The sequence below is a fragment of the Nycticebus coucang genome, chromosome 10 (assembly GCF_027406575.1).
Source record: "Nycticebus coucang isolate mNycCou1 chromosome 10, mNycCou1.pri, whole genome shotgun sequence".
In the NCBI taxonomy this organism is placed as follows: domain Eukaryota; kingdom Metazoa; phylum Chordata; class Mammalia; order Primates; family Lorisidae; genus Nycticebus; species Nycticebus coucang.
This window is the reverse complement of record NC_069789.1, coordinates 27,282,958-27,295,091: the sequence shown is the minus strand read 5'-3', so window position 1 is coordinate 27,295,091 and position 12,134 is coordinate 27,282,958. Positions and strand designations below refer to the sequence as shown.

The 12,134-nt window shown below is 45.9% G+C and overlaps 1 long non-coding RNA gene across 2 annotated transcripts in view; it reads left to right on the top strand.

Moving 5' to 3' along the window:
* Positions 1 to 9,139, top strand: part of LOC128596713 (uncharacterized) — a 105,090-nt gene extending 95,951 nt beyond the window's left edge. Inside the window, exons 1-3 of one of the 2 annotated variants that reach the window (XR_008383130.1) lie at positions 5,094 to 5,317; positions 8,765 to 8,850; positions 8,974 to 9,135. This is a non-coding gene — a long non-coding RNA (uncharacterized LOC128596713). Of the gene's footprint in view, positions 1 to 5,093; positions 5,318 to 8,764; positions 8,851 to 8,973 lie in introns of those variants that run through there. The other variant, XR_008383131.1, reaches the window with a different exon arrangement.
* Positions 9,140 to 12,134: the final 2,995 nt, after the last annotated feature.

Sequence of the window (12,134 nt, the reverse complement as noted above, 5' to 3'; positions counted from 1 at the left end):
ATTGTTACATTTTTAAAGGGACTTTTCAACACCATTGTTTATTCTTTGGACCTTCTTGAAATTTTTCACACTGCTAGTTTTGGCAACCAGAATGGTTTAAAGTTTATTGCTACCCGCACTACTACCACTTTGAGTCATCAGATAAGCTAAACTGATCTGGAGTTTTTCATTTGCACATCAGCAAAATCTGCTCTCAACTAATTTAAAATAGGATGACTTTACTGTGAGTAATGGCATATAGATCACAAAGATATAACCAAAGTGGCCATCGGAAGCAAATGGTACTGAATACAACATATCTCCAGATTGCAAACCATTCCTTCTCTCCTGCTTGTGCCCTCCTGTGTCCTCTCCTCCCCTGGATTTCCTTCCTTTTGCTTCCTCTCCTTTCCTCTCCTGGCCCCTGTCCATTTTCTTCAGACATTTATTTTGTTCTGATAGGACAAACTAATACTTTATGCTGAGGATTAGCATTATCAGACACCATCTCCATGTAGACCATTGATCTCCATTTTGCAACTATGGGAAATACATTTGTATTGAAAAGCATTGTTTATTGGGTGGTAAGTTATACCTGGGTTAGCAAACTTTTTCTATAAGAGCTAGGGAGTAAAAATTTTGGGCTTTGCAGGCCATGTTGTCACTACTGACCTCTGATATGATAGTGCAAAAGCAGTCACAGACAATATATAAATAAATGAATGTGGGTGTTTTCCAATACACTTTTACTTGCAAACACAGAAAAGGCTTCAGTTTAACCCACAGACCATATAGTTTGCTGGTTTGGGGTTAGGCTAAACCACCTACATTATCACTTCTGGTGGTCTTCATTCACTGAGGACTCATATTTGAAGCAGCCTATCCAGGTAACCTGTTGCTGTTTATGTTTAGGGTTCGATTTTGAATTCTCAGATACTTATTACCCTCCAAATTGGTCTAAGGCATTCACCAGTATAAGAGGTCACTTGATCTTATAACAGCTTGTTCTCAGTCAACAAAGAGTTAAAGTGCTGTGCATTCTTTTTTACTGCTTTGATGCCTGATAATGGCAAATCTCTGGGACTGCTTACTTCCTCTGGTAGCTGGCTTAGAATTTCCAATGCTTCTGAACTGTCTTAGAAAGCAGTGGAGAATATTTGCTCTGAATGAAAAGCTCAAAGCATCAAAACTAGTTTCTTTTGCTTCAAACACTAGTACCAGTTGGGTGATGCTTCTAATAATCAAAAGTTTCTGTCTGCTTCAGAAATACCTGACATAGGAGACCTACTCCATCTGTAACTCCCTGATGCTTTTCTGAAGAGCTCCTCATCTACTGTTTCTAATCTTCAGTTTAGAATATTGGTTTGTTAATTTTGTTCCCCATTCTCATCTATTATCTCCTATTTCTAGGTGATTCCTAGGAACATATGTTGCTGGAATACGAGGCCCAATGGAGAGAAAGAGCACCCAAACACTGTATTTAAGAGAAAAAGGCTTTTATTCAGCTGTCAGAGCTAATGGCATAGAAGAATTCAAAATGGCCTCGTTCCTAGACAGGCTTGATCTTTTTCTTTTTATCTCTGAGTCAAAATGTTCCAACCCATGGGTACCTTTCTTACTGGCCAGATTGAATCAAGTGGGAGAAACTCTTCCAGCCCCTTAAGAATTATAGTCCAGGATTTCACAGAAGTGGAAATTTCCAGGTTCCAGGAAGTTAAGTCTATATATTCCTAAGAGCTGAGTCACCATGGAGAGGACCCTGCACGTGTATCCTGTGGTCTCCTTGAGAAGACCTCTGTTCTCCTAGACCTCACCCTTCCTCTCTCACTTATACTATCCAGGAAACTTTATTCATGCATTTATTTTTGGTTCCTCTTTCTGTTCACTTTGTACCCAGGACACTTATAATAATAATATATAAAATTTTATAATTTAAAAACATCCAGTAGCCAGATGAAAGCAGAACAGACTTAAATACATAAGTCCAAATCTTGAATGACTCAAATGAGACAATGCAGATAGGTGTATAGAGGGGGGAATTACAATGCCTACTTCCATCTCCCTACCCTCTTCTTATATTTCCAAATCCCTGCAGTTTAGCAATCCTACACAGAAATTACCTATTCACTGCAAAGTGAGACTGGCAATATCCTTTGGGCTGATTGGCCCCTGACCCACTCAAGCCAAAATATAAGCTTAGCAGTCATGATTAGCTTTTAAAACGTCCTGGCTAATAGGAAAAATAAAGTAGTTAGGATCAGCAAAATTCTCCCTGGGAACTGAACCAGAAATATGCCTAGAGGATCACTCAGTTAGTGGTAGGGTCGGAGCAGATGGTCACTCAAAGAAAACAGAATTGTTAAATTATATTAATGCAGCACTGTTGTACGGTGGCCCTGCATGCACTCTGTCCCAGCTCTGAGAAGGCCCATTCATCCTACTCCTGCTGGGGTGCATGAGGCTTCCCCTGAGCTCCCTCCACATTCAACAGGCCTCTTCCCTGTCACTGGTCAGCTGCCCTGGGTCTGTCCTGCCTGCTGGGCTCCGGGAGAGGGGGAGAGGTGTAGAGGGTTCCAGGGTGCCCCAGTCCCCAGCCAGAGGTGCCCTGAGCTGAATGAGAGAGAGTAGGTGAAACAGGGCAGACACGGGGAGCTGCACATCCCTCCTGTACCCCTGAATATGGCAGCTAGGGTGATGCTTCCCTGTTCTGTCTGTCCCACCCTTTCTGGCAGATGGACCCACTCCACATTGGGTCCCCCAATGTCCCCACTGTCACCAGCCTTTGCTTGGATGTACTATGGCTATTGTTTGAACATCTGTTTACTCTATGAGCTGGTGGCACCCCTGAGGGCCCCGAGTTGGAGGAAGCAGAAGGAAAGGAAAGCTGGGCTGTCAGGGCCTCAATTGGGAACCAGGGTCAGTGGGGAGAGTTTGTGTCTGTCCAAGGGTGCTTGGGGGTAGGGATTGCCACTTAGCTTCTTGACACTGGGACACAGAGGCCCCTGAGGAAAAAGAATAGCTGGTCTGAGCTCCTGGCCAGTGGGCCTCTTGGCTGGGGCACAGTGAAGACTGCCCCAGTGTTTTCACTACTGCAAGGGGTGGAGAAGGTGGTCAGCCAGGCTATGTGAAGGGTGGCTGCACTCACTTGACTTTGTCTAGGGTCCACTGCATCACAGATGACACCTTTATCAGGATGCTGTGGTCCCACAAAGGACGAGCACCTTCAGCAGAAGCACAATGGAACAGTTCATATGCCAGGAAAGGCTGCCCGGCTGGTTGGTGTCATCAATGGGGATCCACCAGCTTGACGTGCTGCAGCACTGGGCAGTCCTCACTCCTACCAGCCCCAGGTCTACCTGCAGTGTCCTGGTGACCATCATGGCATGTGACACTGACTCAGGGTCCAGTAAAGATGTGTGAAAGGTGCAAGTGACCCAGGAAACGAGTGACACGGACACTGAAGAGGCCCATCTCTGGGATGGGATCTCAGAAGCCTGGAATGTTGCTAACCTCTTGGTAGAACTCTATAACAGACACACTGGAGTAATCCCTGCCCGAAATGGACCAAAGCTACACTGCCTCCTCTTGGTAAAGAATCTAGTTGACTCACACTGTGGTTTGAAGTTCTGGGAACCTGAGCCACCAGCCATAGGGACCACAGGAGGATGGCCAGGTGGTGGCCTCCCAGGCCCTTGTTTTCATGTGTCCATGCTCAAATAATCCTAGAAGGGAAACCAGGGCCCTTCTGCCCCTGAGCTCTTAAGTCCTAGCAGGAGCATAAACCCCTCAGCCTCTACACATTGGATCACGCTGTGACACAGAAGGCCTACCAGGAAGGCTGGGGGACTATGTTGAGGCTGGCTGCCACCTTCCACCCTTAGGCAATGTCCAACAAGAACAAAACCAGGGGGCTGAGGCCATCCACGTGCAGGGTGGCAAACACCAAAGTTGCATTTTCCTACCATGCAGACGTTCTTCTTCTTCTTTTTTTTTCTCTGTAGAGACAGAGTCTCACTTTACCACCTTCAGTAGAGTGCCAGGATGTCACAGGACTCGCAGCAACCTCTAGCTCTTGGGCTTCCGCGATTCTGCTGCCTCAGCCTCCCTAGCAGCTGGGATTTCAGGCGCCCGCCACAATGCCCAGCTATTTTTTGGTTGCAGTTCAGCCGGGGCTGGGTTTGAACCCGCCACCCTCGGTATGTGGGGCCGGCGCCCTACTCACTGAGCCACAGGTGCCACCCCAGACATTCTTCTTGTAGCAACATATGCAAAGCAGCCCCTGCCCCTCTGCTCCCAGGGCCACATAAGTTCCAGGGGTGACAGCAATAGCCAGGAAGCTGCTATCCTGAGGGATATCAGGCCCATCTTTGTGTGTGTGGGGAAAGGCCAGGCCCTGCTGAGGCACTATATATGTTGCTCACAGGGTGTCACCTCGCCTCACATAGCTACACAAAAGAGAGTAGACCTCGGAAACATGGAGGGTCACCCCCCACCCCGTCCAGACTCACGCAGCCTGAAGAGGAAGCTCGGCAATGGTCCCGCACCACGCCCATGACTCCCAGGACAGGAAGGGTGATCTCGAAGAGTCTCTCAGGAAGGCCTCCAGCCAGTCTGCCACCCCCTCTTCCACACAGGATTGGATCTGGCTGATGGAATATTGTGGCCACATATGTCCATCTTTGTGCTGGAAGAGCTGGTGCAAATGTGCGCAGGGGCTGCCTGTGGCTGCTGGAGCCAGGCAGGGTTACCCAGATCGGCCAATGTTCAGGGTTGTACAAGAGATCAGGAACTGATGTGGGCTTCCACATGTGCATAGCCCGGGCTCTCTGCAATGTGCAACTCCATCTGAGGCCCGCAGGTGAAAGCCAGCAGGAGTCACCGCAGCTCCTGTGCTCAGGCTGAGATCGCCACTGCTCCTGATGCACATGCCACAGCGCTGCCTTCCACAGTGGGTACCGCCTGGAAAAGGTCAGACCCTGGTTAGAAAGGAGGGAAGAGAGAGAACCAAGCAGGAGGCCTGAAGGGAGCGGGGCAGGGGCGGGGTGCCCGACACGGAGGGGCGGGGTCGCTGATGACTGGCAGTCGCCGCCAAGCCAGTGCTCAGCTCTGGTGGCCGTGCCTGTCAGTGAGGAGGCGGAGGCACAGTGGGCACTGGACCTCGGTCCCCACCTGAGCAGCGCAGCTGCGCTTTGGCCTGCGCCCTCCTCCCTCCCGCCACCACCGGCCATAATCGCGCAGACTCCTCCCTGGTTGGATGTGCCTGAAGGTCCTTAAGAACGGATGTCACCTCAGCAGGAGGCTCCAGAGGAGCATCGCAGGAGGCACCTGCATGGAGAAGGTGAAGACCTGGAGCCGCGCTCTGGTACTCCATCCCACCGCCTCCACTCCCGCCCGGCCCTCCAGGGGTCTCCCAGGTCGCGCCCTGCGGCCGCCCCGGGATTTAAAGGTCCCGCCCTCAGCCCCGTGCGCGGTACTTTCCCCTCACTCTCCTGCCGGCGACTACTGGCCGCGCCACGGTTTCCACAGTCCCTCTCAGTGTTTCCCCGACTGACTGCGATTCTTTCCGTGGAGGCTTCAGCGAGTGGGAGAGAGTTTTATTTTTTCAGGAAAAGACCCTACAGGCTCCATGAGTCGCCAGTTCTGCAATCGGGTTCTTCCTTTGGGGAGAAGCCCAGGACTGGGGCGAGAGGTGGGAGTGAGAAAGCCCTTCCCTTGTCCATCCGTGTGCTCAGCCCTTAGTCCCCGAGGTGAGCTGTGCGCCACTGCGCCCTCACGGGAGCCAGCATAGAGATGCCACTGCCAGGGATCCCCAGGTGACCTGTACACCACTGACCCTTGGACGGGGCCAGCTCAGAGATACCAGGGCCTGCAGCAATCCCTGAGGCGACCTGTTTGTCACTGACCCCTGGCAGGGCCAGCTTGGAAATGCTAGCACTGAAGTGACCCGTGGGCTACTGCCCAGAAGTGACCTGTGGGCTACTGCCCCTGAAGGGAGTCATCTTGGAGATGCCAGGACCCGTGGCACGTACTGCAGGGCGGCAGCCGGTGCTGATGAAGGTGGGCAGCTTGCTGAGGGCTCCTGGCTCAGCCCCTCACCTGCATAGGCAGCTGCTCTGGGGGAATTTGGGGATGGGGGGTTCCCGCACCCACCACAGAGGTCTGGGCTTGACTTTGCCTCTGGGAGGTGGTGGTCAGAGTGGGAAGGGTGGTGTGGGATGCTGACGCTGGTCATTGGGGACATGGTGGTTTGGCCTGGCCTAGACCCAGGCTGGGTCACCCACAGGTCAGCGGGCTGTGAGGACGGTGGAGAGGACTGAGGCAGGGGTCCCTAGCCCTGCTCCTCCTCTGGCCCTGGTGACTCCCATAGCTGGAGAGGGGTATTGGCCAGTGAGGGTGTTGGGGCTGTGCGTGTTTCCTGTGAGAGCGTGGTGGTGGTGGTGGAAACAGGCGATGACTTATAGGGTCTCTCCAGACAAACACAGCCTCTAAGTTGTGGGAGGGCTCCAATGGGGGCCAGATCTCCTTGGAAGGGTTCTTACCAGGTGTACCTGGGGCCAGAGGCTTTCAGCTCAGAGAGGAGTTGGTGTTGATGTTTGTGGCCATGTCCTCGGCTCCCCATCCCCCAGAATAAGTCACTCTGATATTTGGCTCTGTTTTCACTATGGCAGTGGTACCCTTCCAGCCTCTCTGGAAACAAGTGGCTGATGGAGGGATCTTTTAGCCCTTCCTTAAGAACCAAGCCAAGGTGCTACATTTATGTCATTAGGGACCTAGGGGTTGCACAGCCTTCCTACTTGTTTTGATTTTACTGCCTTTCTAAATCTTCCCTCCAGGATCTTAAGTTGGCCAGAGAGCCATTGAAGAGGGGTGAGAAGTGTCTGAGCTTCCCAGGACCTTGGCTGTGTGGCAGAGCCATCTAGGGGTGTTCATGAACCTGATGTGTATGGGCTGTCATGCCAGTTCATCCTTTGATGTACTGAGGCTGAAGTTTGTCCTCATTGCTTTTCCCCTTCAGAAATGGAGGGACTGTGTGTGTGAAATCAAGTCTTCCCAACTGCCTCCTTTCGTAGTCAACTCAGTCCATTCTGAGAATTGAGATTTTTATGTGGGGAGCTGCCATTGTATTTCACTGCGGTCACACAAGCCTAAGGCATCAGATTCCTGAGGGTGATGTTCCTAAAAAGTGTGGGTGATGGAAACAGTGATACAGGGCTTGCAGCTGTAAGATATAAACTGGGTTATTGAATCACTGCACTCCAGAGGGATTAGACTCTTCTGGCAATGTAATGGCACCTGTGGGCTGTTTTTGTAGAGAGGCAGCAAATACACATTATGAAAAAAAAAAAAAGTAAATTGACCTGAACCTGATTCATAGATAACAACTCCTGAATGAGATGTTTGATATTCTCCACTTAAACCTATTTGCTGCCTCTTCTTTATTAATGTTTTCTCTAATTATTTCAGTCATCCTAAGGAGATTTGGGCATATAGTTTCTATATGGGAGCCAAAGTAGTAATGATGGGAACAGCAACACTAAGGCCAGAGGAGGGGTGACAACAATATTTGGGGAGATATCCTGAGGGCTCGGAGATTTTTTGAGATAAGAATTGTGCTAAAGAAGTCCACCCCCTTCCAGCTGCATGATTTCTCTTCAAATCCTATCGCTAGGTTTTATTTTTCTAGCTACAAAGCAGTTCTTTATAAATCATGCAATGGGATACTGACACTGAGCCAGCGACTTAGTTTTCTGTGGTTGCTATGGGAGCAAGAGGCAGTTGTCATGCATGGCTGGCCTAGCCTCCTAGACAGTGGGTGAAACCTCTGGCCTGGACAGGGTGAGAGGGGGTGGCAGGGAGAATGGCTTTGGTGACACAACCTGAACTCTGTCCATGGCTGCTTGTGACTATATTATTAATTTTACTCATGTATCTCTAGTGGCTGTTTTTAGGGGTGTTAAGTACATAAGATCAAATTTAGGGCATAACTATCTGGATAATTCAAGTTGAATAAAACCTCATTTGCCACATGTTTTTGGTCAGTTGAAGCAGGGTGGCTGAATTATATTTATAGACCACCTAGAAAAATTAAAAAAAAACAAAACACTATCCTTTTAAATATACATAAAAAAAAAACTATCTGGAAGGAGGGCTTCCCAAATGTGTAAACATTAAAATTTAAAACAAAATTTAGAGGTTAATTTCATTTTTTTTTTTTACAGTTTTTTGGCCAAGGCTGGGTTTGCACCTGCCACCCCCAGCATATGGGGCTTGCGCCCTACTCCTTTGAGTCACAGGCACCGCCCAAGGTTAATTCCCTTTTTAAGTGAGCACTAGTCTGTGCCTTTGCTTTAAGTGTTTTTTTTCTCCCCTATATTAGTCTTTTCTTGAAGACCACCTTGGGACCTGTCCTGTCTGTGAAATAAAATAGTACCTAGTGGCATGACACTTTGGGGTATAAATAAGAGAATCTATATCCAGTCTTCAGCATAGGGCTGGGCACAAAATAGCAATAGTGTTTTCCCCCAATACTGTGATTAACCTTTAATTGTTTTATTCTCTGACTGTGAAAAAATAAGCTGGCTGCCTGTATCGCTTATTTATACATACTATTTTAGCTTTTTAAACGTTTCTATTTTAGATGTTAAGTTTTACATGCATAATGGAATTGTAGGCTCCTTGGTATACAAAAATGGGCAACACAAAACTCGTTGAATTGTATTAAAAATCAACATTTACTTTCTTTACAAACCACGTGGCTTTCATTTATTTATTTTTAACTCAACAGAAAATGAAAACATTAGTAAGAAGAGAGAGGAGTGTTCTATCTCTTCTCCTGGACAAAATCCTTCAACAACAGCCCAGTACTGGCAGGTAGGTACAAGGCTTTGTACTACACATGTGGTGTGTGCTTGAAACTTAGTATTACATGATGAGTTGTTCAGATCACAGTTTTTAATGTGGATGTTTGTTTTTGTTTTTGTTGTTGCCCAGTAGCACCAGCATTCTCTGTTGGAAAAGAAATGGAAAATAATGATGGAAATTTAATAATGGAAAATTTGACTTCTGTCCTGAGCTTATTTAAAAAGACCCTTTTTGTTGGAATAATAAAGCCTTTTAGATCTGGTGTGTATGCTAAGTTAGTTTAAAATTAATTCAAAAGTGAATTTCAGGGCGGCGCCTGTGGCTCAGTGAGTAGGGCGCCGGCCCCATATGCCCACGGCCAAACTGCAACAAAAGTGAATTTCACGTCATATAGTACAAAAACGCGCAGGTTCCACATTTTACCAAGGTTTATTTGTAGAAACAATTGAAAATCAGAATACTGAAAAATAAATATTTTGTTATGCAGAAAACATTCCTTATCTTTTTTGAGACAGAGTCTCACAGTGTTTCCCAAGGCTAGAGTGTTATGGCATCAGCCTAGCTCACAGGAATCTCAAACCCTTGGAGTCAAGTGATCCTCCTGCTTCAGTATCCCAAGTAGCTGGAGCTACAGGCATCTGCCACCACACCTGGCTAATTTTTCCGTTTTTAGTAGAGACATGTTCTCTACACATCGTGGCTCATGGCCATAATCACAGCACTTTGGGAGTGCTGATCCTAAGACAGAAGGATCACTTGAGGCCAGGGGTCCAAGAACAGCCCGGGTAATATAGTGAGACCTTGTCTCCATAAACAAAAAAAAAAAAAAGGAAAAAGAAAACAAAACCATCAATGTTAAGCTAGTTCTTTGTTTGTTTCAAATGATAGTAGGGCAAGAGTCACAGATTGAAATGTTTCCAGAACCCTGTTAAATGCAGAGGACAGAGTAAAAAGTGACAGAGAGAGAATGTGATGAACTGGGCATTCAAAATCAAAAGTTTTTGAAAACTCAGTTTGGGCCAAGTGAAATATCATCATGGGCTGTGTTTTTCAAACTCTACTATTTTGAGCTGAGGAACTAGAGTCAAAGTTCCACAGCAGCAGACAATAAATCTAACTTATCTACTCAGTATCTTAATTTAGCACAAAACCTACCCATTATATATAGATGCTCAACTGGTATTTCTTTGATGAAAAATTAAAAATAATAAGTAAATAAAGGCTGCTCTATTCTTTCACTCAGTCAATTTGCCTCCACTTCACCACCCACCCTAATCAATTTAATCAATTGACAGATGTCAATAATCTATATTTTTATGTGTTCTTCTATCTTTCCTGTCCATTATCCAAGGTGGATATGCAACGTTTCTTAGGTAAAATTACTGCAATAACTTCCTGATGGTCTTCCTTCAGGATGTCCTCCTCTATTTTCTTCAATCTACAGATTGAATTTCCTTGATCCAAAATGCTTCGAACCAGAAGTATCTTGAACATTGGATTTTGGGGAGAATGTTTGTGTATTCAAAATCAGATATCTTGGGGATGGGTCCCAAGTTTAAACACAAAATTAATTTATAGTTCATATATAATTTATACATGTAGCCTGGAGGTAATTTTATACATTTTAAAAATAATTTTGTTCCTAAAACAAAGTATGTATACATGAGGTCAGCTGTGGAATTTTTACTGTAGGTGCTTAAAAAGTTAGTTTTTAGAGAATTTCAAATTTTGTGGGTTTATTGGGGGGGGGTTAGGAATGTGTAACTGGTATTATAAGACATTATGTCCTGCTCAAAACCCTTTAGTATTTTACACAGAGTCTAAGTCCCTTAGCATGGTAGGCAAAATGTTCATGGTCTGATCCTTTCCTCATCTGCTGCTCATCTTCCTCAGGTCCTTATAATTTTAGCTTTTCTGAATTTTTCAGTTACTGATGCACAAGGTAAATTTTTGACACATTCTTCCTTCCACTTACAGTGCCCTTCAGCTGTCATTTGTCTGTCTGTCCATCCTTTAAGACCTTGCTTCCTCCAAGACCCTTTCCTGACCAACTTGGTTTCAGAGATGGACGTCTGTTTTTGCTCCTCTTTGTACCACAGTGCTCTGCATTTCTTTCATTGCATTTATCTCACTGGCTCATTTTTGTGTTACTTGTCTGATTTCCCTATTTTATTGCTAACTCCTCGAGGCCAGAATCAAAATCTACTTCCCATGCCTGACACATGGCAGGTGGCCAGCAGGTACCTTAATCACTATTACAAATAATTATTATATGGCAGTGTATGCTCAGTGAATGTTGAATGGTAACATTTAATATGAGTAAAGCAGAAGAGAAGTGCTAGGTATCATATAAAGGATGCCAAGCAAGGATTTAGTTGAGAGAAAGTTCTCATAGTAGAGATGGCATTTGGAATGAGCTTTGAGATATGGGTAAATTGGGAGGAGATAAATGATATTTAGTTATTCAAGAATTATCAAGCAGTGACCATTTGCTAGCCACTGGGCCAGGCTGTGATGTTATCCAGCTCCTGTCTAGTCTGTGTCATCTCATTGTAATCCCTATTTGATTACTACTTACAAGTGTAGACATTTTTAAGACAGATTATGAATTTTAGTTTATTTTCTTTTGTGATTTATGATGAAGAAATACCACCTCTAAAACTGCACTTAAAAGTGGACACATTTTTGCTTGTGACAGAGTCTCACTTGGTCCCTTTGGGTAGAGTGCTGTGGCGTCAGGCTGGCTCAGAGCAAGGTCAAACTCTTGGGGTCAAGTCATCTCCTTCCCTCAGTCTCCAAGGTAGCCAGGACTGTAGATGTCTGCCAAACAGCCCTGCTAATTTTTCTATTTTCAGAAGAGATAGGTTCTCGCTCTTGCTCAGGATGATCTCCAAATTGTAAGCTCAAGCAATCCATCTGCCTTGACCTCCTAGAGTACTGGGATTGCAGGCAGGAGCCACTGCACCCAGCCTTACACTCACTTTTACAATGAATGTTATTAGTGATAAAAATTAAGAGATACTACTGTGGCCAGGTTGCATGAAAGCTATTTGCTAGTTTTAGTATAAAATGAGTAAGGTCGTAAAACTCTTTTTTGCCTTTCAGAAGTGGCTTCCCATACCAATTTGAAAATAAATGTTAACACATAAGAAAAAGACAGCAGGTTAATTCTTAGAATCTGGTCATACATGTTAGATCATTTGAGAGCTCTCTTATTTTTATATATATATATTTTTTTGAGACAAAGTCTGACTATGTCACCCTCAGATTAGTGCTCTGGTGTCATAGCCCAG